Genomic DNA, 16,211 nt, shown 5'->3' with positions numbered 1-16,211 from the left:
TGGCGAAACGGGGATCATTCGGCGTCATACCGCACCAGAGTGGTTGTTTCGATCCGAGGCGCTTCGTGGATCGCTGGCACTTTGGGGAATCGGCCCCGCTGGCCTAGATATTTGAGCACCGTGTCGAAGGGCCTGACAGAACTCTCGCCGTTGCTCCCTCGGCCACGGTATGACCCACTTCTGCGATAAGCTGTGCACTTGGGGTTTCTGCTACCGGGTGGCGTGTTCGAGTCGCAGGTTTATATCCCGGACTTCGTTTGGAAGGGTGTCGGGAACACTCAGGCAGTCGGAAGAACGGAGCGCGTGTGCGGGCACGCCAGTTATGGTCGCATGCATGCATGCATACATACATACATACATACATACATACATACATACATACATACATACATACATACATACATACATACATACATACATACATACATACATACATACATAATAATATTTGGGGTTTTACGTGCCAAAACCACTTTCTGATTATGAGGCACGCCGTAGTGGAGGACTCCGGAAATTTTGACCACCTGGGGTTCTTTAACGTGCACCTAAATCTAAGCACACGGGTGTTTTCGCATTTCGCCCCCACCGAAATGCGGCCGCCGTGGCCGGGATTCGATCCCGCGACCTCGTGCTCAGCAGCCCAACACCATAGCCACTGAGCAACCACGGCGGGTTACATACGTACGTACATACATACATACATACATACATACATACATACATACGTACATACATACATACATACATACATACATACATACATACATACATACATACATACATACATACATACATACATACATACATACATACATACATACATATTGTTGGTTTTCACTGAGCGGCGGTCGTTCAACAATGGATCCGTGGCCTCTAGTTGAACTCTGTGCCACTTGACGGCGCCACCAACACCGTCGCTGATGTCTACGTCTCCGATGATCGGGGAGAGCGAAAGAAAAAGATAAATGAAGGGCAGGGAGGGCGACTGGGGCTAAAAGCCGGTTTACCAACCTGCCCTGGGCGAAGGGGAAGGAAATATTAAAACAAGGAGAGGACGTCGAGAGTTGTACTCGGCGTGGTCATCGACGTAATAGAATCATCAGTGCTGCGTCGTAGCTGGATGGTCGCTGAGTCCGGCTCCCTTTCAGGAATCGCGACAGCGCTTCTTGTGGCCTTCTTCAGCTGTGGTATGCGAGACCATTCATGGTCCCAATATCTTGTTCAGCGATAAAGATATTTCGTCTAGTGTGCTTTATAGCGGTGCTGAGGGCAAGCCTTTCATATTCTAAGCAGTGCACCGGCGTAGAACTTGACCTGTAACCTGCGTATTCTGTCAATCGCAGTACATGTTTTGTTCACTTGTGCGGCTTCATCTCGCGTGCGCTCTATCAAAGTCGTTCGATGGCCCTGTTTATATATATATATATATATATATATATATATATATATATATATATATATATATATATATATATATATATATATATATATATATATATATATATGCGTGACGTCTGGGCAAATAGGAGCAAGGACAGTGCGAAAGTGTGCTACACGCTTTCCCTGAAGACACAACAAGATGGCAAGATGGCGTTAGCTGCTGAGTGAAATTCACTGCCGTCAGCGCCCCCGTAATCCGGCGTCGCCTCGCGTCTCTTGGGAGTCGTTGTCCGCATGCGCGCTAGTTTCTACGTGCGAACGATGCAGCGACCGTGCGTTCTCTACAAGCTACGTATACGAGCGGGGCGCGGGCGTAGCAGGCACACTGTATTTGCAGAAGACTGCGTCGCTTCTTTTTGTCGCCTCTCTTTCTCTCGACACTAACGCAGCAATTCTGAGCTTTAAAAAAAAAAAAAAACTGCCGCTATGGCAAGCGTGTCAGGACTAGAAAAGGGAAAAGAAACAATTTTGAGAAGTATCGGGTTGCAGCAGTCCTTTCTGCAGTGCTTGAAAAGTGCGTTTTGTGTAGTGTGTTCCATTATATGCGGCACTCCAAAAAGTTTTACGAGATGTGCTCCAACGTTGTACCGCGCTCAGTGAATGTGTTTTGTGTCGTATGTTGCCCTACATATATATAACATGCGGTGCTCGCAAAGGGCGCTTTAAGCCGTCTGTTCGCATGCTGCACAGCGCTCAGCAAGTCCATGTTCTTCTGTCTGTTACCGAAGAGTCTATTGTACGAACCCCGGGAAGTGAATTTTGTGTCGTCTGTTGTGTGCACGCCGCTCGCAAAACTCGTTTGCACCTTCCACTGCTACGTGAACGTATGCACTGCAGTGCTTGGAAAATGCGTTGTTTGTCATGCGGCCATATGCACGGCGCTATATAGGAAAGCACTTTTCCTGCAGTATTCTCCCCTGTTACACAATAAACGGTGCTCGAAAAAAAAAAAAAAAATTCGTTTTCTTTCGTCTGTTCCTCCGACACGTTATGTGCTGCACGCGAGGGTTTGTCGCAATGCGTTTTTAAACCCGCGTCTGGAGTAGCTCTTTTTTTTTTTTTTTTTGACAGTGCTTGTAGCTGTTTTGCCGAGTGTTGTGGATTTGGGGCTCCGAGAGCGTGCGGCTGGCGAGGACGTTTGAACTTGATTTCTGCGCGCTACTAGTTTTGCGAAGTGCCTGCGCGCGCTTTTCGCCCACGCCTTCAGGGTATTATTATTGTCCGCGCTATACTACGCGAGAGACGCGTTGTTATAACAACACTTGACGGAGCTTTAGTTTATGGCTCGGAAGGATAAATGATCCCGTTTAATCATCAGGCGCGGCATATGTAGTTGCTGCTGTTGAGCGTATATATGCGCCGTATACACAAAGTGCTTCTTTCTTTATGTACACGTATGCTCTGCGTCATGTTTCGTGTAGTAGGCGGACGTTATGCTCTGTGTCATGCTCGGTGTAGCAGGCGGACGTTACCTCGAGACACGACACCGCAGCGCCTTCGCGAACGAGAACTTGTTCGCGTGTATCAGGTTTCGGGTTTCTCGCGATGAGAACGACTTTAAAGAAGCTAACTCTGTTCATAACAAGTTAGGTTGTCGGCGCAACAGTCTCTCGTTGCATGCGCCATATAGACCCTGCGGTTGCATTCTCGGAGAGGTCTCTCGCTAATCAGGGTGCATGCCAATGCGCTTTCGGGGCTTCCCTGTCCTTGCATGGATCGATAGTAGAGAGAAGGCCTTCGACACAAGCGTCTGAGAACATATGTATCAGGTGCGTGAGCCTGGACTTCGGTATTCGTTCTTCTCTGGACCTTATTTGAGCAGTGATTGTGGCAAAACCTGGACAACTTTCTTCTTTGCGTTGGGTTCATTTCGTGGACAATGGCTCCCGAAGCTTGTTTCTGCGTGTTGTACCCAGCGATGTCATCGGAGTGCGTCAACTAATGTCGCATATATACTAGCGCCCTGTATAAATCTTGTTCTTTCTGTTGGCTCTCTGGTGACTTCAATGCACTTTCTGTTCAAATGCAACGGAATGCCACGCGTGATTTTTTTTTTCTCATGTTCCAACGGATTCCTTCTCTTTTGGTCACTCTTGTTCTGAGCGCGACTTTTCCTGCTATGTCCACGCGAATACAGCTAACGCGAGGTAGTGTTCGGATCTCCACCAGGAATGCGTAATATTAACAAAGCTTATACACGCAGCGGGACAAGCAGTCGCTGAGTCGGGAGCATGTCTTTCTTTGGGAAGCTCCATATAAACTGTGTTTCGGGATAGGGTCGCGGTCGGGCAAGTTCTTCGCTTTTGCATTCGTCCCTGCTTCGGCTTTGGATGCGCTTTCCGCGAGACAGCTGTGGTAGCGACCGAACAAAGCGCCCGCGAGCGCCTATAGTTTCAACAATTTTACCAAAACGTTGCACTCTCCAATCGGTGATTTCGTTCTAGAACAGAAACTTTCGTTAAACTGCTTAGCGTTGAGATTTGAGTTTTCTGGTACGTCGTCAGTCATCAAGGCGTTTTCGGTGTAAAGCGTAACTAGCACATGGACGCAGAGAAGGGACAGAACACGCACAGCGCGGTGACTTTCTTCCTCTTTTACTTTTGTTTTATCTAGTTTCGAAATATTGCTTACTGCCGTTATATTGTCTATTAATTACTTCTTCTACTTAGATTTGCATCTCATTATTTATTATTACTGGAATTATAACAATTGAGCTGTTGTTGCTTGCTAAATGAACTTTTGTGTTAACCATGAACAGGAGGTCCCAATTCAGTTTTAACTATGGGACCTCCTTCGGGATACTTCTATCTGTATAATATTTTTATGTTATAATAAAATTGATTGATTGATTGATTGATTGATTGATTGATTGATTGATTGATTGATTGATTGATTGATTGATTGATTGATTGATTGATTGATTGATTGATTGATTGATTGATTGATTGATTGATTGATTGATTGATTGATTGAACGACGGTTATAAACATCCCGCGCGTACTTCAGACACGTGTCCGTGTTAAGAAATAAACACTAATAGTTGCACCATGGGAACGCAAACCGTTATTGCTTGGACCTTTCCCATTTGACCTGCGTGTTTCTGCATTTCGAGGGACGCAATGCCAAATACGTAGATTCATGCCGAGATTGTGACTGTGGAGACAGTCACTGTACACGGCGTACAGGGTGTACACAGTGACTCGCACCACGGTCACTGCACACCCATAGACGCTGCCATTTTGGCCACTTGTGACGAAGTGAACGATTTAGAACTGCTTTTCCTGCACAGCGTTATACCCAATAGGAGATATCCTCCGGTTAGCATTCCCTATCATTTCTTTCTTCGTACGTCTGCCTCTTCGCGCACGATGAACGCTTGATTGCCTGTGCGTTTGCGTGCCGTTCGGGAACATATTGTTCTACTCACCTCAGTCCTCTTTATGCCCCTTGCCAGTTCAACGTAGAGAGCGTGGCTCCAACTGGCTAACTTCCACAACGTTCTTTTATCACTATCTATCTATCTATCTATCTATCTATCTATCTATCTATCTATCTATCTATCTATCTATCTATCTATCTATCTATCTATCTATCTATCTATCTATCTTCGATACCTTCAAACAAAACATTTCTTTCGCTATTTCTTTTATTTTCGTTCTCTTTCGCATTCGTTGAAAGTGACGGCATCGCCGTCTCATCTCCGTGACATCCCGCTGCGCACCGTGTCCGAGCAGCAAAGCGGCCGTCCTCCTTTGTCCGGCCCGCTGTGTCCGCCGGCATTGCAGTCCACAGTAATCATGTCCACTCTGCGGCCCACTGCCACATGCCGCCCAGTGATGTGAAAGGGGTCGCGGTCTGCGGCTCGGGGGACAAAGCTGCGGCCCGAACAAAGGCCATCCTTGAGCGGCTGGACCGCCTGAAAGTTACGGCGTGTCCCATACGCCGGGTGCCGTTTCTCGTAGTCATTCTTCGGCTCACGCTATATAGTGCGGCGCTACAGTGACCGATGTATTCGGCAAGTGCACGCTAAGGAACAACTGGTCACAAGAGAAGCGTGTGCTTTGCGTGCGTTCTGTTAGCCGTGTGCGTGATTACAGGGTGTAACCTTTGTCTTCGTGTCGTCGGCCGATACTTCTCGCATTAGTATCAGGTAATTTTTGTTCCTTTTTGTTCTACCGGCTGCGGTGTGGCGCTGGGTTTTTACTTCTCTGCAGCAAGTGCACCGCGTGAAAGAAAGAAAGAAAGAAAGAAAGAAAGAAAGAAAGAAAGAAAGAAAGAAAGAAAGAAAGAAAGAAAGAAAGAAAGAAAGAAAGAAAGAAAGACGTCTTACGGAAGTAGCGGACACGCAAGTGTCGAACCTTTGATTGCCGTGTGGACCGGCGCCGTAGCAGCTTTCAGAGGTGCCGATCGAAGTTTCAGCACCGTCAAAACTGTCGAGTCAGTTTGTCTTCGTTCGCTTCTGACATATACTTTGTTAGACGACCTGGTGTTCCACGTCAGTGTCGCAGCTAGGCATCATTTAAGTACAGTAGCGTATCGACGTTGTACACACTACGCACAGCAACCCTCATAAAGGTGCACATTTTCACATCTTGGAGGTACCTGGCACTAGTCGCCTTAATATAATGACGACATTCCCCTGAGCTTGGGTGTCATTTAATGCTTTCTTTTGTCGGGCTTTAATCTGCAACCAATCGCAATTAAATTTAAATGAGCCAAAAACATATACCACTGCAGCGCGAGGAGGAGGGGAAGAACCGATGGGCCCGACTTTTGTATGGTCGCAATCGTATGAAACAAACAGACAATAACACCAAGAAAAGCGCACTGTAGACTGAACTAGATTTAATTAAGATGTAGAAATGATAAAGCGAAGGGAGAATCAAAGTGGACGAAAAAAATCTATATCCGCACCCACGCTTTTATGATACGCCTGTCCTTACCCTTGCTCACCTTATTTACCTTACTTACTTACCTTACTTACCCTTATTACGTTACCCTGAATACCCTTACTAATCGAGCTATAACCGCGACGCCGCTTTCCCATCCACTTTCTTGGGTATTTTATGTGTTCTAGGCCTGGGTGTTATGTTACAGCACGTGTGCAACGTGGTGTCTCGCCTAAAGCTTACAAGCCCGCGCGGCTATTTGCAAGGTAAACGCTACGGTTATCTGTGAAATACGAAACCGCGGACTTGCTAGAGGTGCACCGTTTGGAGCCCACTCCGGGGAACCGTGTGGCGACAGACAGAGATTATAGCTTTCAAAGAGCTGGGACATTTTTTCTCGCGGACGCCGACTCGAACAATTCTCCACGAAAAGTAATTCATTGGGATTTTAATTTTCTTTTTTTTTTTCGCGTTCCTATGACCTAATCCTGCTTTTGTTCTTACATAGCCGCCCAGACTCGGAATATATGGCAAACACGTGCCACTTGCAAACCTCCTGTGATAAAAAGAAAGCAATATTACTGTCACTGACCAAGTAAACGTTAGTGTTGTCGTTTCGGAACCCATACGAACTTCGTTGTTCACTATGGCGAAACTGTTGCAGTTGTAATAGTTCCCGAAACGTAAATAATAATTTCGACTCGATCATAAACCGGGTCTCTCTCTCTCTCTCTCTCTCTCTCTCTCTCTCTCTCTCTCTCTCTCTCTCTCTCTCTCTCTCTCTCTCTCTCTCTCTCTTTTTTTTTTTTTTTTTTTTTTTTTTTTTAAATAAAGCATGCTACCTGCTCGTCTGAGCTGACTTATGTGTACGCTTTGTGATCGCTTTCGTCGATCCTGCAACGCTTACAAGCGTCCGCTTCTGCGGTCGTGTATCGTTCGGTTGAGAAATCAAATAGCCGGTACTTCATTTTACCTTTTCCTTCGCTAACATCTTGGGGCAGTGGATAATTCAAGTGCTCCCCATACTTCGAGGCTCATAAATGTATTAAATTGTGGTGTTGAACGTCTTGCGAAAGCAACACTTGGGCTCTTCGACCGACGCCCTTGGCTGCAGAATAACTTCGACCAGCTGGGGTTAGTTAACGTGCACGTAAATCTAAATACACGAGTTTTTCCTGCATTCCGCTCTCGCGGGAATGCCGCGGCCGCGATCGAACCCGCGACCTCGTGCTCAACAGTAGAATGTCGCAGCCACTTGGCTACTGCAGCAAGTGCAGCTAATAAATAAAGTTGCGCTTCCCGAAAGCGAACTTTTTTTTAGCTTCTTTTCATTCGTCGTGTATGCGGCCAATCCCCATCGTGGCTATGGGCTACGTTGAAAAGGAATCAAAATAACCTAACGACAATTGTTGTCGTGTTAAATCTCTGTAGGCGACGATCAGGGCTGCCGATTTGGCGACAGCGAACCTTACAGCACGTGCAAGCTTCTGTTAAGAAAGAAAGAAACTAGCCTCATTATAGGCTCTGCCCTTCTATAGCTCCTTGTTATATTCTTTTGGTTTGTGTCGTTCGCCTGCCGGACCCGAGAGATCGAGTAGTTAGAAAGGTGTCGTAGACGTGTCACTGGCGGTTTCGCTTCAAGGCTGCCTGAACTTTTCTTTTTTCCTTTTTTTTTCCGCCTTCGCTACGAGCAACCGGCGGTTTCCCACGAAGGTTGGGGAACGGTAGCGAAGGAACGAATTGGCTAAGAAAAAAAATTAGAAGAAAAGACCCTACAACTACAACCTGTAGACAAAATTAATAGCTTGCACGCCGCAACCAGTCTTGTCGGCCTTGGCAACACGCTGCCGAACGCGGACCGAGCAATGTGGAGACAAAGAAAGTAGCGGCAGTGCGATATCGGTTATCCTCATCGGTAACCCTCGAACGCCGCCGCCACCGCGACACAAGTATTTCTCTTTTTTTCTTTCCTCTTCTTCTCTGTGAATGTTTACCTTGGCAAACGCAGAAACTCCCATATATCCTCGCCTCAGACGCGTTGCCCGGTCGCTCGATCAGCGCGGATTTCTGGCTACCAGGAGCGAAGAGACGCCGCCGTATAAATTACACGGCGCACCTGTTGAACGGCAGCCACATGGACGCGTGCGCATGTGTTTCGCACGCGATTCTGGCGCGTCGTTGCGGCGCCTGTTTCCCGGTCCGCGCGCGGTGCCGGTACTGTCCCGGGCAAGTTTGTTCTGTAGCTTTTCTGGATCTCTTTCTGGAATCATTAACACTAACGAACATCGTGACGTATTGTTACGGACCCGCCGTGGTTGCTCAGTGGCTATGGTGTTGGGCTGCTGAGCACGAGGTCTCGGGATCGAATCCCGGCCACGGCGGCCGCATTTCGATGGGGGCGAAATGCGAAAACACCCGTGTGCTTAGATTTAGGTGCACGTTAAAGAACCCCAGGTGGTCGAAATTTCCGGAGTCCTCCACTACGGCGTGCCTCATAATCAGAAAGTGGTTTTGGCACGTAAAACCCCAATTATTATTATTATTATTGTTACGGGCAGAATAAAAGATGGAAAACAAAAAAACGGAAGCTTAAGGAAGACAAGGTCGATGTCAATTCGGGAACTGTGTGGTCTTGAATTTAGACGCGGTGATGAACATGGTGTGTTCTTCTCTGGCGTGATATCCCCCGCATGTTTTATTCTTGTTTTGTTTTTTGTATTTTTTCTTCTCTTTTTATTCACAGTGATCCGCTCCGGACCGTCAGTTGCACTTCGCTTCTCGGAGAGACAGGACGCGTGTCGAGCGAGCTCCCGAACAACAGAGGGAGACAGAGCGAGAAACGGGGTGGGAAAGCAGGTTAACGGGGAGAGATTCTGGTTTGCTACCCTGCACTGGGGGAAGCGTAGAGGGGAGAGGAAGGACTAAAGGAATAGCGGAGAGATTCCTCTCTCTCTCTCTCTCTCTTCTTGTTCAATCGCTATTAAGTGAAAGTCAATACTCCGGGGAATATAGTTCTGTTTCGACAAATGTTGATCGTTGGCGACAGGCGAAACGCGGGCCTTGCAAATAGATGCGAAACATACCCGCAAAGGGTCCGTGCCCGAGCAGCCAGCTCGAGGCCCGAGTCACCTTTGTGAGATGCTTACCCCGGAAAAAAGAACTCCAGGTTCTTCTAAGAACGCGCGAAGAAACTTTTCGCTTATATAATTCGGCGTCCCCTTCGGGTGCCCCGAGGACCCGCAGCATACGTGTGCACGCAGTGTGGTTCTCTTCCGCTTGCTCGGCGCGCACCTGCGCCAGTGCGCGCGCTTCTGCTGCTTTTTTTCATCCGCGTCTCCCATCACCCATCTTAATTCCCGTCCTCAAAGGCTGTATAGGGTAGCTAACCTGACCCGAGTCTGGTTAACCTTCCCCACTTTTCTCGCTTTATAGTTTGTATTTCCCCCTTCACGTTCTCATCGCGAATCCGCAGCGCAGCCGCCTGTGTGCTATACACATCCGCCCGCAACCCCCCCCCCCCTCTCCCTCCCCATCTAACCCGCTCTTCCTCATTTGCATTGCGAGGCGTGGTGTCGTTTAGCGCGCTCGGTTCGCGCGCACGTTTTGCTTTCCTCGGGTGAGCCGGCTTTAACTTTCCTAACGGCGTATGGCTCGCCAGGTTCGAAACCATTATCCCGGTTTCGTAGAAGGAGCCCGGAGGCAAACAGGCCCGGCGCTGTCTCTCTCTTTCCTCTTTTGTGAAGGTTGGGCGAGGAGTTCGTCGTTTTCCCACGTCGCTTGAGGGGCAAACCGAAAGAACCGAGATTTTTTTTTTCCAATAGGGTTGTCCAAGAGGCAGCGTTCTTCATCTACCCGCAGTCAGACCTCGCTCGCACGTCTGTAATGGCGGAGAAGACAATAGAAGAAGAAAGAAAAGCCATCGAAAACGACAGTAAGGTTCGTTCAGAGATGTCACCTTACAACTTGCTCAGATTCAGACCTGCTCGCAATTTTGGGACGTTAGGCTTGAGGATTTGATTTTAATAACACGCTGGGGGAAACGATCAGATTCAGACCTGCTGGCAATCTTGGGACGTTAGACTTGAGGATTTGATTTTAATAACACGCTGGGGGAAACGAGAGAGTCAGAACACTCATCTGGCCACCGGAACACTGTCCACGAGATATATGCACCACGCGGGAGGACCAGTTGGCACTCAAGACGCCGCAGTTCTGCTCCCTCGCCTGGGATGTTACGCTGTGCGCGGACGCGAAGTTTGAGCTTCGTCTCAGACGACATAGTCTGTCGTCTTTGACCGCCGACTTGACGGGGGGGAAATTGCAATTTGCGCGGAGAGCGCTCGTTTCTCAACTCACGTACGGCGCAGCGCCGACTGCTTCCCTGCCGCAGACGTTTCATTATCTAAATCTCTCTGATGAAACCGCGTAGAGATGAAAGGTCCATTCTCTGTTAAGTTCCTTTTTCTCATTTTTTTTTCCCCTTTGTCAGTTTACCGTACTCCGCAAGAAAAGTGTGCGATGGAAAAAAAAAAAAACGAGGCTAAAGATGAAGTTGGTTCGTTCTAATGTCCCTTCTTCAAGAAATAAAGGCAATTTTAATATTCATAGCCTCCGCCCATGATTTGGGGATTGAGACCCGCGGGAAATGTGTTCTGAGAAATAGGGATCCACCGGCCCGTGCTTAATCGGGAGGGAGCCGACTAAGCTCCCTTCGAAAGTAGCCCACGTTTTTGACAAGTTAAGTAGCCGCTCGCGGTCTTGAGGCCTTCTTTCGTGTCTTGTTGTTTTTTTTTTTTTTTTTCTAATCTGTCGTGAAATAGCGGGTCAGCTGGCGACAGTGTCAGCGGCAACCGAAAATTGGCTTCGCCATCGCCGGAAAAAGGAGATCTCTGAGTGTCACTGTGGTGACACGTTTCCCCTACGAATCTGTGCTTAGCAAAGATAAAAGCAAATGTAATGATATCCCGAAGCAAAGGTGAAAGATATGTAGACGCATTAAGAGTAAATCTGTATATATTTCGGTTTTAAAGAAAAAATAGTGTGTACCGAAGAGATATAGCTTTGTATCCGTTCCATGGTGAGACTAAACCGTCGGCCGCGGTTATTTTCGAGAGGTGTCTTTCTTCGTCGCTTATACGGTTATCGTCTCTCTCTTTCTCTTTTTTTTCCCTCACCGGAAGTTCCTTTCCGAAGACGACATTATGAACGAAGCTTTCGAAACGCCTTGATATATATACTCTGCAGGAATACTCTCAGGAGAGACATTATTTACACCGTCTTATATATATCTTACTTTTTATGCCGGGCATCTGTGCCTCAGCGAGGCCCAGGGATGTTTTTCTTTTCTCGCCGACTTGCAACGACGTGTCTACAAATCGAGAGGAACTGCTGCAACGCGCAAGGATATATAAATTCATATCGCTGAGAGCCACGTGTGCTCCGTGTTCTTCCTTTCTTTCTTTCTTTCTTTCTTTCTTTCTTTCTTTCTTTCTTTCTTTCTTTTGGCACAATGCTGCCGCTTTTTATCGGACGGGCGCGCCTAGAAAACGCGGACGTTCAGTGTAGCAATGAAGAAAAGCGCGAACAGTATTCTTGTAGATGAATATTTGTGGTTTAGCCTCGGAGTATCTTGGACCTGTTCCTCTTATACCACTCCGCAAACGTTGTACTGCCCTTAAGAAAAATTAAGAAAAAGAAAGGCTTAGCAAGATCAATCAACTCATACTCGGAAGCCACATTACACACACTTGCATCCGCATGCCTGATGACTTGACATCGACAACACGACTTTCTCGGAAACATTCACGTAAGCGTAGTGTCGGCGCTCCAAGAGGCTGAGTTCCTACGCAAGCGCTTTCGCGTCGAGCTTTTCTAGCCCTGCACAGATGGTTCGACGTGCTCACATCGCCTTTATTTCGAAGAACTTGAGCACATTGGGCAACGTCGTCAGCCTTCAATGAACCTCAGTACTTTTTTCCAAGGGCAAACTCACTCTTGTCCCGTGCTCTTCCCGCACCGCCCATTCGAACAGCAGTGGCAGAGAGCAGCTTCAAGATTGCAGCCTCACTCTTCGTGAGAGAATTCGTCATTCGCTAGAGAAGATGAGAAGAAACTCAAGAGCGACTTAAAAAGGAAGAAAGAAAGAGGAAAGGAACCCGAAACTCGACACGACGCGGTTCGCTTCAACTCCGCCGCTCCAGTGCAAAAACCTTTACCTCAACGTCGAAAAGGCAGCAGCAAGCACACTCGCGGAGAAAATTGGGGGGAGAGGGGGGGGGGGCTCTGGCGCGCGCGAGGCCTTGCGTTATTCGAGCACAAACAAAGACCTGCGCGATGCGCATTTTGCTGGTCACGCTCCGAGAGGCATCGCGTCAGGTATAGACGGAGCGATGTAGAAGCCTCCAACAAAGCGTGGAGTAAACAAAACACAGAGCCTTCGTCGGGCCGCCTCTCATGTCTGTCTCGAACCACGCTCTACGCTCTGGTCGCATTCGGAATCTCGTCGAAGCGCCGCCCGCATTTGTGGCACGGATGAACGCGCATCTGATAAAGGAATACGGGGTCGTCGAGGACTGTTGTGCATACGAGGAGTTTGCGAGTCTCGCCGCTTCACTGCGCTGCGTTTCAGACTACCGCCTGTCGCGTGGCTTTTCTTGGGGGTGAATCCATGCGCTCTATAGCCCGAGCTTGTGTACGCAGCCTCTGCGAAAACGAATAGGCAGTCTATACGTTCTTTACAGACTGGTTAGGGCCTTGTTATAGACCTTTCTCTTTGGTAGTATACACGTGATGTCTATATGCGAACTGACGAAAAAGGTCGTTAACAAATATATTTGGCCAATGGCGCCCGCGGTCCTATAGATTTCCATACGGGTTGTCTGCAGAAAACCTACAAACGTTGGCCAAGGAACAAAGAACGAGATTAAATGCGAATACTCCATAAACTTGTTGTTGACAGCCATAACAAACTTTTTTGAAGAAGGCCTCGTTCGCAGGTGCGAAGAAAATGCTCTATGATTTGGAACACGTGTGCAGTTAGTCGACAACGTGATTATCTCGTTCAGTTTCATCAGGTGATACTATACTACAGCGTGCAAACGATGAAGGAAGGCATTTTGTTTTTCTCTCTCTCTCTCTTATCTCTCATATATTTGATGATTACATCCTCTCCTTTTCTTCTTCCTTTTTTTCTTTCTACTACGCCGTCGCGCATGAGGTCTCTCGCGGTGGCATTACTGCGTTTTTCGTTGAATAGACTGCTTCCCGGAGTATGTGCATCGCAGGTGCGAATTTCGGCTGAGATTTCATATAGCTGTCCGCACGCGACGTGTGATCTTAATGTAAAAAAAAAAAAAAAGAAATCACAGCCCATGAGGGATCGTTGCCGAGCTTTTGTCTGCTTTATTATTTCTCGCTGCGTAATAGCCATAGATGTTCAACTGGCCCCTCCAACTCCTTTACTATACTATATCTTATTCCTCAACCGTGCCCCTATTAGAGTAGGTCTTACCGGTATGAGTTATGGCCGCGAAGATATTTCATGTGGAAATCCCCCCCCTCCCCCCTCCCGCCCCTTGCCTAGCAAAATTACAACTCCTGAAACTCGCATTGTTTCCCGTAAACTGGGAAACTGCGATACTACTAATGCCCCTTAGGAGATCACCCAGGCTAACATCTCTGGCATACAATTGAAATTTGTGTGTATTTCTCTCTCCCTCTCTCTCTCTTCTGAGAGCGCGCCTGTTTCCGTGGCCTATAGAGGAAACAGGATGAGATGACGGCTGATCCCAGCGCTACCGTAGACGAACGGTGGTGTGCACACAGCACCACGCTCAACGGCAGCTTACTCGCATATCCCCGTGTCTAAAAAAAAAAAAAAAAAAAAAAAAGCGTCGCCACGCGCCTTCTCTCTCGTTCGTGGCCGTCAGGCCACGAACGCCACCTCTACACACCTCCTTCCTTTAAGAATCTCCCCTATGCACGCACGAGAGCGCAAGGTTCGTCGCGTTTCCATAGGCCCAGCCTTTTTTCTCACATCTAGTCAATGCGGGTGATTCGCTATAACGTTCGCTTTCTTTTTTTTTTCTTCTTTCGCGCTCGTTTTTCGTTCATATTTCCTTTCTTTGCTATAGATGTTTCTGTGTTTTTCTTTTTTTTTTTTTTTGCAATATCCCTTTATCGATGGAGATTGTCTGAAACAAGGCGCGGCCCCCCCCCCAGGGCGCTTTCCGCGCTGGACAAGGCGTCATTTGAATGCAGGCGCGACGAAGGACGTGGGCGTGCAATAGACGCGTGGAAACAATCGGGGTGTGTGTTGCGGTGGGGGAAAAAAAAAATGTGGACAGGCGGCGTGGCGGCCAGCCGTTTTACTGCGTGGTTTCTTTCGCGCGCGCCCGCATTGTCTAAGCGGCAACTGTCTCGCTAGTTGTAAGGGTCTCTATTCCGACGCGCTTACGCGGTTCCTCTTAAATGCAAGTCCGGATAAAAGAAGAAGGGAAATTTCAATATATACGTCTTTTTTAACTTTACAACAGGATGTCAGTAGGATATCGACGCCTCTATATAGACTAACGTCGGCTCCATCTTCTCGCGGGGTAAACTAAAAAAAAATATATTAAACCGCCGAAAAGAAACCAAGGAACACACTTGCGCAAGTGCGCAGTTCGCGCGTTTGAAGTGTCACGAGCACGTAACGCAACACCGCCGTGGTTAATACGCAAATGCACTGACTGACAGAATTCCGAGGGCACAGTGTGGTCTCGGTATACGAGCGCGCGCAGACACAGCGACGCGTAGACGCGTTGATGTAACATCTACGCCGGTTATAATGCGAGGCTTCCTTTGATCGCTCAATATTCTGTTCCTTATCATTCACCGTTCGCCACCGGCTGGTCCTTGGGGGCATATAGGTGGAGAATAGTGCGTACTGACGAAAAGCAAGAAGGAATAGTAATGGATGAAATGGGGTTACATTATCCTTGCCGAAGTCCTCGCGCAGTTATATTTTCTGTGTAAGTTGTTTGTTTGTTTGTTTGTTTGTTTGTTTGTTTGTTTGTTTGTTTGTTTGTTTGGTCAATCAATGCTACCGAAAAGTACACGGCCGTCTGGGCGATCTCTGCAGCAGTAATCAGTCTGATAAATGCTCAGCTTTGTGTTACTTCATGAAAGCAGAAAAGAAAAAATGGAGCTGGCCGATATAACACCTAACGCAAGAGTATTATCCGCAGTGTAGTTCCAAGTTTAGGCGACTACGTTCGCTTCAATGCCGACGAGGCGTTGTTTCCCTTTGAGAGTAGACAACCCTGTAGGTTCAGCGCGACGTAGTATTTCCGCCGTAATGTGGAGAACGGTCGGCTGAGCCAATCGTACAGAGCTACGCTGAACGCGGTACAAGGAGTGTCCTTCCAGCAAGTCTGTGTGACTAGGTCTGACGGTGAATCAGCGGGGCCGTTTCCGCCTTGCTGCAATTATTCAGACGATAATACGAGGAGATGCGAGGGCAGTCTCAACGTTTCGTCACTCGGCCGAGCCGGGCTTGGCGCCAACGACGGCGGCACCCAGACAGGTTTCGTTCTTCGGTGTAGACTAGGAGGAGAGTACTCGCCATGCTGACGCTGCAGCTTTCCTTCCTTCTTTCTTTATTTAATCATTTCTTTCTTTCTTTCCTTCTTTCATGAGCCTTAGATGTACGAGGGACACTTGCTGTAATGCTGTAGTATGACACTGGCTGCGCGTAACGCAAATCGTCGCGTTACCTGATATTTAAATGCGCAAGCATAAACTGTCGTGGTGACTGTGCGATTTCAACATACGTCGGCCGGGTCATACTAACATCAACATCAGAAGCGTTTTATACCACGCCAATGCGCTTCCTGGCGCAGA

The 16,211-nt window shown here is 47.9% G+C and overlaps 1 protein-coding gene across 6 annotated transcripts in view; it reads left to right on the top strand.

The window, feature by feature from the left end:
- LOC142585399 (uncharacterized) overlaps nucleotides 1-16,211 on the top strand; it is a 532,153-nt gene that overhangs the window by 337,981 nt on the left and 177,961 nt on the right. The gene's annotated exons all lie outside the window — the stretch shown is intronic.

The sequence above is a fragment of the Dermacentor variabilis genome, chromosome 6 (genome assembly GCF_050947875.1).
Source record: "Dermacentor variabilis isolate Ectoservices chromosome 6, ASM5094787v1, whole genome shotgun sequence".
Taxonomy (NCBI): Eukaryota; Metazoa; Arthropoda; class Arachnida; order Ixodida; family Ixodidae; genus Dermacentor; species Dermacentor variabilis.
The sequence above is the reverse complement of the archived record's forward strand: the minus strand, read 5'-3'. Positions and strand labels throughout refer to the sequence as shown.